This window comes from Pomacea canaliculata, linkage group LG3, assembly GCF_003073045.1.
Source record: "Pomacea canaliculata isolate SZHN2017 linkage group LG3, ASM307304v1, whole genome shotgun sequence".
NCBI classification, from domain to species: Eukaryota; Metazoa; Mollusca; class Gastropoda; order Architaenioglossa; family Ampullariidae; genus Pomacea; species Pomacea canaliculata.
Window position 1 is genome coordinate 25786637 of NC_037592.1, and position 12254 is coordinate 25798890.

Consider the following 12254-nt stretch of genomic DNA (forward strand, 5'->3'; position numbering starts at 1 on the left):
AAAACGAGGCTAGTGTATACAAAGCTTCCGATTTAATCACGTTCGTTTTTATAGGCTCACCAAGAAACAACGGAGGAATTTCTAAAGAGGCTAATCGTTGGTCTCGGCAGACAGACAGCAATCCACCTATACATGTCAGTGGTTTAATTGCAAGATAATGATTTGCAAAATAACAACCACTGTCACCATGCACTAGGAACAAGAATCGCTCTTCCAGCTCTCTCTTCAGCTATGGTTTGTTTTGATGTAAGTTTTTATTACTCAAAGAGGCTAGAGAATACTTTACAAACTTTAAAAAAGTCTGATGATGATGATGATGATGATGAATAATTATTATTAAAGTCCTTCGCATTGTTTTTATTGATTCTGTTCATAGAAAGATCACTTGAAATTCAACTATTCGCATCACGCATTCATCGTCTATCTTTGCTTTCAAATCATCGCTCATGATCCAGGTCTTTCCTCGCTATTTACACTAGCTCTTGTCTGTGCATGTCGATGCTAGGTTGTTACAAGAAAGGTTTTTTGGTTTTTTTTTTCCAGATTTGGATAATACATATCTTAGACTGTACTAAGCCCTCGGACAAACAAATGTGCTCCAGGGTGTGCCTTTAATTCAGAATAGCGCGTTTGAGAACTAAATACCCTTGACACGCTGAAATGAGGGCATTGATGTTAAAAGGTTACTCTTAATCACTTGATTCGGAGTCACCTGATTGGTTCAGGACACGCAAAGGACAGTCACACCTGACCAGATTACCTGTGGTTTTTTCCGTCCTCTTGGAACAACGTCACTTAAGCCAGCGCCGCTTGGGGTATGATAAGACGATTGCTGGGGTGGGTGCTGGGTGGAGGTGTAGGCGGGCGGGGGGAAGGGGTGTCGGAGCAGGGAGTGAGACGTCATCTGATGATTGATAGTAATTAAAACTAGTGTAACTAGCATGTTAGGAGTGCGCGACAATTAATCAGCATAGTACTGATGGTGTTTTCAAACTTTTAAACTTTTCTCTTCTCTCTCACAGTGGGATTATTTTCCAATATTGTAAGGGATGGATCTTCTTCATTTAAAAAGAAAAATCAATTTCTTTGATGTTTGTCGTCTGTACATATTATCGTGTAATTAAGAAAAAGCTAAAGTAATGGAAGCTAAGCATCTGTATTCCATCTTTAGTTAATCTTTCTCTTATGAAATCTTAGCAGTTTCCTCTTTAATACAAGCATAAACACATTTGCATCATTCTTTCACAGAAAAACCCCACTGACCCAACTCTCCCTTTAAAAAATTTGAAATGCAGTTTTTCTACTTTTAATAAAAGTGTTTCTTCTTCCTAAAATAATTTCACTTATGCTATTCATTATTACTTTTCGCAGCAAGTTGGAAAAATAATCTGCCTTCGAGTTAAGATGGGGAAGAAGAAAGTCGGTACACATCTTCGCGGAAGAAGTTGGTCATCGTCAGGACTAGGTGACAGTCACTCTTGCTGACTTGTAGTCATCGCACTACATATGTCAGATGTTGGCCTGTGTTTACTAAATAATGACAGCAATATAATGGTAAGTTGTTTTTCACTTATGTTTGCTAACAGCACCATAGGAAATGAAAACTGTTAAGCACATCTAGCTAATCTCAAAGTAAACTTTTGCCCACGTATGTTTCCTAATAAATCGAAGCACGGTAAAAGTAAACTGTTGGATTATTGTGTTTACTAATTATTCACAACACTATGAAAAAACGAAACTGCCAGCCGTTTTAAATTGGTCTATGCATGACGAGCACAAGAGAGAAGAGAAATATATCGAAAGGTTGGACTAGGCATTCCACAGGTGAAAAACATGATGTAAGTGATATGTTATCAAAGGCCACTAGATTTGACAACTGACGACTGGCGGTTAACGACGCACCTGGTGGATTAGTGACGTCATTTCTGCTCGACTCATTGACAGCTGCTGATTACAGATTGAAGGGAGGTAATCAGGTGAGGGAGGCTCTCTCTCGGACTTCTTGTCCCTCCATCCTTCCCCCTCTCCAGAGAGGATAGATAATGAGAGGGAGCAATCCTTTGTGCATATTTGCTTAAGAAAAGTATTGACGCAGTTGTGTTCCTTCGAAACTTGATGCTACATGGCAGTTGCTACTATCAACCATTACTAAAAAAAAGTCGTCGCCATAGCAGAATTTATCTTTGGAGTGAATGGGTGTCTGCAATGTGAAAGTACTTTCTTCTAAAAACAGGTTTTTGTATCTTTTATTCATTGGAATTTCATAGACGAGGAGAGTTTCTGAGTTTGAATACCTGTATGACAGATGACTGTATTTAAAAAAGATAACTTTTATACATTCAAAAAGCAAATCTATGAGCATAAATTTGCATTTATTTAAAATCCATAAATTTTCATTAATGAAGATAACAAAATAAGTTAAAAAACAGCTTACTCATGAATATAAACGTGACATAAACATGCTCATAATCAGAAGACTTGCTCAAATGTTGAAATTTACATCAAAATTTGTTTACACATTTGTCACTCAAGCATGCAACAATAAATTCTCATTTAATTCAACAAGTCATAATACTACTAATAAACCGAGCTATGTATATATCCATATCCATTCATATCCCTTATTGTAAGCATACTGCTGGACAAGTAATTTCAAGAAATCAGCGAAGCCTAATACAAATATACAGCAAGCAGGTACTCAAAGGAATAATTTTTCTTCACATTTATGTACTTTAAATAGATATTTAATTTTCTTTCACATTATTTTAAAACAATTTTAAATTACTTCACTTTCAAAGCCTACAAATAATGTAGCTTCAATATTTTTTTAATTTTGTTTCATTCCTTTGTCAAAAAAGGACATAGAGCTACTTTTCACACAAAAATTAAGGTGAACATTGATAAAAAGATTAATCACACTCAGATCATATACACTAATGAGACAATAGAGGTCACTGCTCATTAGCTATCCCAAAAGAAAGTGAATCAACTGAGATTTAACTTTTTTTACCAGGCAATAACTGGTCAACATTGCAATAGCCACACTCTAAAATCTTAACTGTCTCACTCAGTATTTTCCACAAAACTGTTTGTTTATTAGAAACTTACCTGACTCTGTGAGAGACCATCACATTTATTTCCCTTTAACATTTTTAAAAGATACATGTATTATATATTGATGTATACTGAAATAGTCTTCTTCTTGGTCCTATTCGTCCTCCCTGGAGCATAGGGCCGCAACCACACCCTGCCATCGGACCCGGTTCTGGGCATCCCTTTCCAATCGGGACCATGTCATGCCAAATGACGAATGCCTTAAATGATGATACATGTATTATAAAAAGTTTTAGTAGTGAGAATCTATTTCATTTTCACAGTATAATTACTATAGAAATTTTATTATTCATAGCGACGAGCTACCGCGTTGTAGTAGACGGCTCTCAGCTACAGTACACTTATGTTAAATTGAGAATAAATACATAGCTTACCTCTCTTCATCCTTCGATATAGCTTTACCTTTCGATATTAATTTAAATCTGGCGTTCGTTATTGCAGAACTACACTGCCCACCTTGCTTTACAAGTTACGAAAGATAACTCTAACCGGCGAGTTTCCCCTTCGGTCGCGAGTTGTTCCTCTTATGATCTTTTCTCTCAGCCTTCCCATCAGACTTCTCACTTAAATTCACATTTGCAACATCTGCTGTAATCTATACCGTCGGTTAGGTAAGCCATTCAAAAACATTAGCGATACTGAAAGTAACGTCGTTCACAAACAAATGCAATACTAAAACTGTTCTTGATAACAAAATAACAAAGAACAACAAAAACAAAACTGTGGCAGTATTTAGATGCTCCTGGTCTATTTCACATGATGTACGTAATCACTAATCAGCATCGATATCATGCCCCTTACTGGTAGAAACCTTTTGATAAAGTCTCTTACCAGATAATAGGAAATTATGAAACGTAAAGACATGCTTTCTGGAGAAAAATGTTATAAAAAGTTTGTCACAAACAGCTGTGTTGAGAGAGAGACAGGAAACATTTTGTTCATTATAAATATTAACAGAATAGTGAGGTGTCCAAAGTGTTTGTGCCTGGTACAGAAAAGAAAAATATGTGCAGAAAATGTGTGCTCAGAACTTAAAGTAAAATAATAATTTAAAAAAGCCCCAAACACACTGAAAGAGAGAGTGGGTGGGGTAGGGAAGAAAGGTAGCATGTTGTGCAAGGGACGTAGTAGTGACATTCCCAATGATATAGATTACCATAAGTTACCGTTCCTGATGATATGCTTTCACATTGGCCTTTAGCAAACCACCTTCATCAATATGGTTTCACCTACAGGCAATTTGATCGTTCTTCGATCTATCTTCCGCAAATAATTTTTTATTCGGACTATATATTAGTCGTCTTATTTATTTTCTCTTCTTTAGTTTTATTTCTTCTCTTTTCTTCATTTCCGTTTTCTCTTCTTTTTCTCTGTTCCTGTAAGCTATTCAGGTACCTTACATATCTTGACATGTAGGGTTCTTAGTATGTTTGAGAAGATTAGTTTTGGTCACAGAGATAGATGTATTCATTGTTTTAGAGATGATGCCATTGTAGGGGAGGGAATTATGATGGCTTAACACCACTAAAAATGGAAGCTGCTTCCCTTTGATCACTTCTGCCATTAAGGCATTGTTTCTCAGAAACTACCAGAAAATGGTAGCCGAGAAAGGTTAAAATACTACTATTGAGAATAAAAATTTTAAATAAATATATATGAGCTCTTTAATTCAGCTTAAATCCATCACCACATTTCATGAATAAAAATGCCACACGTTCAGACACCAAATGATACGAAAATGATAAGAAAATGCAGGAATAAACAACGCATTAAAACTGCATTGCATAGTGATAGATATTTTGTGGAAGGTTTTTCTTCGTAACAAATATTTCCTGGACGCTACAAACATAATCAGCCCCTACATACAGCATGGGCTGATCACAAGGTGGAGTGCACGTGTAGGCTGATGGTGATGACGCGGTCCCTCTCGGCCTTGCCAGCTCCCTGTTGTTTTTGAAAACACGAGTGGTGAGGCGGGTTCACGGGAGTGCGCCAGATACATTGTTTCTCACGACAGCTTCTGCACGATTTACATAATCCGTGTTTCTCAAAATAAGCAGCTGCCTATAAATAGCGTCCACATGACGACAGCCTCCACCCACCCGTTAAGTCCTCGTTCAGTTTTCTGCAGCTTTTATCGGCAGCCTATGTTCAAACGGAAAAGAGTAATGACACGAGTGGCAGATTCGATGACAACCGGTGCACCGCTTCTAGCACTGTCTGGGATCTGGTGGACATGTTTACCTGCAGAGTGTCGTTTACCAAGCGCTTTTTTCCACCGCGTGTGTCTTGATGGGTGGGCTGAAATTAGAACCTAATCACGAACAATACAAATCTTGTGCAAACTGTGCTAAATCCAGATCATGGCTCATCCTGTGCCATCCAGTGCTGGGTGCTAATGTTTGAAAAAAAGGAGAGTTGATTTTGCATTATCTTCTTTGTCTAAGTGATATTACCAGAGAGCTTAGACATATCTAAGCCCTCTGAGCTCTCTAACCCATTCATACACAACCGTATACAAATCTTGAATAACAAGTTTTATAAAAGCTATCTAATAATTTGCGTTCCCTATTTTTTTGGGCGAGTGAAGGAATACCTCCTGTCGTCATAAGTTATAAAACTTGCTATTTTGATTATGACAAAGTTAAACCAGCTGTTAAAAGATGACGAAGCCAATGACTTCTGTCAAAAGCAAGGGTTTAATGGGGTAATACCCTAACACGAAATCTGTTTAAATAAGCATCTTTATGACATAAACTCATAAAAGAAGGCCACAAATTTCGGGTGGTCACTACCTTTCCAACCTCTTGCTGTTCACATGCCAGTCATGGCGGTGTGTGCAGACGAGCTCTGCTTAGAACACGAGGGTCTCTAGAAAACCCACCTGTAGTAGAACAGAAGTCTGACGTCACAGCCTAGCGACCTTCGCGTCCATCAAACTCCCCCCGTGGGCGGCCACGTCGACGGATTTCACAACTGCCGCCAACTGCCACGTCAATAAAAATAGTGATGAGGAGGCTTTTCTTTCTTTGTTGGGGGAGGAGGAGGCGGCAGTATTTAGCTGTTTGGTGCCTTGTGGCGAATGCGCACTTTATGGAAAGATCAGCTGAGGGCAGAGTGAGGTCACGTAGGGCACCACACTTACTCTGCCGACAAGACGATCATAATTCTTTGTAATGCTTCATCTTTCTTTGTGAGCGCGGCGGTACACGAAACGGGAATAGGGTTTTGTGCAAAATGCCTGTACACATCTGGAGGAATCCAAACTACTGCTGTCCTGGTTTTACCTGTAGGATCACTAGGATGCAAACCACCGGGATTTGGGAAACGTTCGTGGGGTGGATTCTGATGTGACTTTGTGGTAGTCATGTACAGGAAACTGGATACTGCAGTAGAATCCCCCGATGTACCCATATTTCGATGCTTCTCTGTTTCATTTGCTGCTAACTTATCTCCACCTTTAACACAAACCTTCCCGGAACCTTAAAAGTGAAATGCCGCGATTTAAAAATAGTTTTTCGGTGAGATTCAGCACGGCGACTTGCGAAACTGAAAGCCCGCCTTCCTATCACTTGACTCCGCAGGAATCACCCAAAGCCTGGTTATTATAACCGATTAATATTTGATTCGAGGAGGGGGACGCAATGACTCATGCACAGTGCCAGACTTTACATGGACGTGTATTTGACCCACCTGAGGAGAATTTTTCTTTTGTTCTCTTTTTCCCGTATGCAGGCATTCGTAGCATGTTTCGACGATATAAAGGTGAGGAAGAGAGAGGAAATGTAAGGAGATTCGTCCGCTGTGCATGGTGGAGGGGCGGAAAGAAAGAGAGGAAGGGATGATCTCCGCCAGGGCAGCATGAGAGTGATGCTGTCAAAGTTTATGTTTACGCCAATAGCAGCTCAAGAAAGCAGAAGTCTGGTTAGGACCGTGGGCTGCTGAAACAAAAATCATTAACTATTTTCGCCTGGAGCGTCATCCTGTCCCACAACCTCAACTTTCTCTTCCGCGTGGGCGCAGAGCGTGATTCCCCTCCCAAAACAAAGGCTGTCGGCCCTCACCACCTCTACGATCCTCCCCTACCCTCCCATCCCATCAGCCCGTGACCTCGTCCGCGAAATTCCATTCCCATGTGAAACACGCGGACCAGCTCCTTTCCAATCGGGTTTTCTTTCACGCTTCCGGTCTCTCCGATAGGAGCAAGTGGTTTTCGGGTGCTCGGCGGGCTCACCGTGTGGTCTTTGAAATTCCTTAGTGATGAAATACTTTAGCTGGTGAACTTTCGCCCGCCCCTCAACCACTCCACCCCCCTCGGACGCTTAGCGGAAGTCCGTATCACTACACACTCATTGGTCTGTCGACACCTGTGACAATCAATTTGGCGGAGAAGAAACAGATCGTATTTTGTGAGTAAATATGTCATTTTGAGTTATGTCCCACAAACGCGACTGTGTGGAAAGCTGTGGTCTCGCTGAATCCGGGCATTCTACAGTGGGACCGGCACATCACGCCCACCAATGCACAGGCGCCGTTTCTTATCAAAGAGTCCCACGCGCGCATGCGCACGAGCACACACACACAGTGAACACTTACAGACTAAACGTCTGGCAGCATGGGAACTATGTGATATTACTACACACCCACAGGTTCCTGATCTCTGACCACGCCGGTGGCCTCTTCCACTTCAACTCCTCTGTGGAGTCCAGATTCGTTGTCCGCCGAACAAAAGCCCCCCTTTTCCTGTCATCTGGCAAGCAGCTGGTACCAGACACGAGATGGAGCCCGGCCCAAGTCAGCAGCTTCTATAAAACTCTTGACGAATCTCGCTGGTTGTGTACGCCTCCTACACTACTCACCACAAAAAGAAAATGGCCGATCAAGCCAAGAGGGAACTAAATATACGAGGTTGTGGGCAGCAGAGTCGACACAGGAACACGCAACATGTGTTGGAGGAAGGTGAAGAAATGGGTAGAGGGCTAAAATGTGATGCAATCTCTCTTCTCACATTCAGAGCACGACCATAAAGTACGTTTACGTGCAGACGATGCGTAGGCAGACGCCAGTCACTTTGAAATCGTTGGCACTTTGTTGAGGGGTGTGGGGTCAAGGTCTCTGCTTATACATTGACACGAAGCGACAAGTGCAGCATGTCGCCATCGCAAAAGTACTCGAAAGAAAAAAAAAAAAAAAAGCGCCCGTCTGATTTAAGTTGTGTTTTATGCAGACGAGCGTTCTCCTTCTCGAGGCAGTAAGTGGAAACGTAATGGGGACGAAATGCATTCTTATGTCATCTCCGGCTATTTCTTCTCAGTCGATCCTCACCACCCGAACTATTATCGTAGCGGTTTGAGAGAGTCTGGGCCACTGAGATTATAAAAGTTTGTGGTTTTGGGCTATTTTTTTAATTTTAAGTCTCCTTTTCAGCTCGATCCGCATTCTCTCGGCAAACGAGGGTTAGAAGAAGAAGGTAGTAAAACAAAATCCACAAATAACTGTTTTAGAAAAGCAGGAAGCACATATAATGATCCTGTGCGACGTCGCAGGATGTTGCAACATTGTGTGCGATTAGCACAGGGCAGCGAGTGTGAAATATTGTGCTCTGTCCTTTTAACTGATGTCGGTGTCCTTCCAGATCTCACAACAGGGATTCTTGTTCTTGATTGAAATTAGGGGCATCGAATCACCACCACAATTTCTATCTCGTAAATCTCATGCAAAACAATATATCCCAGTATTTATCAACGACGATGTGTCAAAATTATGAAGCTGCCTGATCCTTTGACCGTATCCATCTTCTTTTTTTTTTTTTTTGAAAGGGAAGGAAGGAAAGAGGGAGAAGAGGGATATGGAGTTTACAAAAGTCATTTGAAGTTTGACGAACTCTGTAAAAGTTTTGTTATTGTTTTCTTGCGAACGTTGATGACATTAATTATAAATTTACTCAACATGCAAAGCTAAGTCCAAACTTGTTTGCCAATAATTTGCCTACTTGGGCGAACTTCTGCGCTTTGCAGAGCATGGAGGAAATTCTAGAAGTCATAATTTGAGAGGAATACACGAAGTCACTGCTACACTGCAGGGAGAGAGAGAAGAAGAAAAGAAATCGATGAGCGGGAGCATGGGACAGACGTCGACCTGCACATGACACCAATGAGCGCGTGAACCCGAGGATGATGCTATTTTTAGCGCGCACTTGATCGAGTCATTACAACCTACACAAGGTCATCGCTCTCGCAACAGGAGCCCGCAACACAGGTCCTTTGGCACTTTAACCGCTTCTTGAATCTTTATATAGTACTTTAACAACCACATTGAAATAAAGGAGTTGTCATCCCCTCGACAACTAAACGGACTTACTAAAAATATAAGAATGATTGTATATGCTGTCCACATTATTAATACAATTTTTGATTCTCTATTTCAGGCCATTTTTAAAATCTATTTTCGACAATGGCATAAAATATATTCAAGTGACATTTGTAGAGTATCACTGTCATAATGCTTTGTGATAAGTACAACAAAAGAAGAATAACGTACCAGAAGAAAACTAAAAATATCACAAATGTCGACTCATCCTTTTTAGACTGTTTACTTACACATAATGACCTCACCACCGAGGTCACCATATGTGACTTGCTAGAGGTCACCATGTGACCTGCCAGTGAAAGAAAGGGCGAACTCATTTCAAATTCTCTTACAATGAGCATAATTCTCACACCCTTTTGTAAATCAACAAATAAAAGATTAAAAACAACTTGTGACATATTGCTGAAAAGATTTTCTTGTAGTATATCTGATGCATCATGTACCTTATGCTGCCTGTAACTATAAACAGACCTGGGGTTCTTATCACAAAAGTACATTCATACTACATGCACATTACAGCATTACTGGTCAGTGGTCACTTAAAGATTACTTAATATTTTATTATCTTTCTAGAATTTAACTACTTTAGCTTTCAAATATCTGTGTATGGTAGATAAAGAGTAACTGGTCTAAAGACATCAATTCTGCAAACTTTTACCTTGCAACATGTGTTATAAAGTCATAAAGGTAAATTCTGAGGCAACAACATGAAAAACTGTGGTGGGACCATTAATCAGAAACACATATGAGATATGAGAGGAGAAATGAATTTCAGTGAACACATGCCAATATTATAAACAATATTGTACAAACCTGCTAATTGATCAGAAAGGGTTATACTCCTTTGCATTGATTTGAATTTCAGTAGATTTATGTTTCATACAGGGAGAGAGGTGTGTGTGTGTGTGTGTGAAAATTGGTGTTTTAAACCAAGCCAGCAACTAAGGCTACATCACGGCAAGGTAGCCAGCACTGTAAACAGATGCCACATCCAAAGAAAGAATAATGTGCCCAAGACAAGAGCTGAACCCAGGACCTCCAACCCTCAACCTCCAAGGACCACCATATGTTTAATACAGAAAAGAATGAACATATTAGTGTTTCTACATTTTTCCCCCTTTAGTACTCATCTCTAACAGGCTGCCCTAACAGCTGTTGCCAGATGCCTAGCCTAAGCCAATGCCCATTTGCAACTGCCTTCCCTTTAAAGGGACTATTTATTTCAAGATCTCCCTACGGTACTTCTATGCTGGTATCACAAACAGTTTTTCTGGATGCTCTGAAATAGGATTAGGATAGCATGGCATCTCCAAACCAAGCAAGACCTCATTATTTTACAACTGTCATAAATGAATGCTCATGCTCATGCAAGGCTTTCATGCTGTTTCTTACATTTAATCTCAACATACATACTGACACCCACCCCTACCTGACCCTTTTCATGGCCTATACCACCTAATGCTGTTCATGATACACACACCCTGACATTGTGTTCCTACATCCCCTGACACTGTTTATGTGCATATATCCCCACATCCTGACATTGCCCATGTGCCTATAACCCCTGAAACTGTTCATGATACCCACATCCTGACACTGCTCACGTGCGTACATCCCCTGACGCTGTTCATGTGCCTACATCCCCTAACACTGCTCATGTGCCCACATTAGTATTCCATTAAATAAATTCCCAGCCCTATCACCCAATAGATAGGTTTGTGTACTACAACACAATACTCTTCACTGTCATCACCACTCATAACATTGTACAGTTGATCTGAGTAAACAACAACACAGCACACACTTCTGATACTGAAACAGATACAAAGAATTTTGAAAATCAAAGTATTATAAATAAAACAGAAGTTAGACAATACCTTACAACATCTGCAAAAGAATGTTCAGTTATCAAATTAATAATAATGGGTATTTGTAATGCACAGCACCACAACCAAGATAGATCGCACTTGCTGCGCATATCAGTAATGATAAAATGAACAGATAATTTGACCTCATTTTTACATTTTTTGAACAGGCAACAAGGACAGCAGCGCTCGAGCAGGAGTGTATGTGTATACTGTATGGTCAAACCATACATTCCAATAATAAATTGTGATGCTCTTAACATAACGAACAATTAAGGCAATGCTAGCAGTATGACTAAAGACATATGGATGGATATTCACTGAGTAAAGAAAACTAGGGGTTCAGCGCGAAGTACCAAAGTCATTTTTATGCCTATAAGTAAATACATCATCTATAAGTATTCGCATCACTTAATGCAGTTCAAGTCAATGGCCAAAAATCTTGCATCTTTTTATTTTTTTTTTTTTTAAAACAAAAGTTTCAATACTTCTTTTCAAATATGATCTTAGTACGTCTTGTGGAGTCGTTTGAAACATTTGTACTTCTGAATAACTACAAAATAAATAATTATGCAAGTGATGTGTATATATATATACTGTTGAATGGATTTTATTGGCTGTGGTTCTGTAGTTTAATAGTTGCTTTAAAATGCTTTTCTGCAGCTCTTGGCCAGCACATGACAGTCGACAAATGTCCTTTTTATTGAGTTGAACGGCTTTCCTAAACGTTTGATCAACAAATGTACAGAAAAGCATCCAGCTGAACCCTGTGACACTATAAGTACAGTGTCCGGTTGGGACATTATGTGCGTAACACTCCAATTTTTCCAACATTATTATATATCTGTCCAAAGGATCAAGATATCTAGCTTTTTACAAAAAAAAAAACAAAAAAAACCAACACTG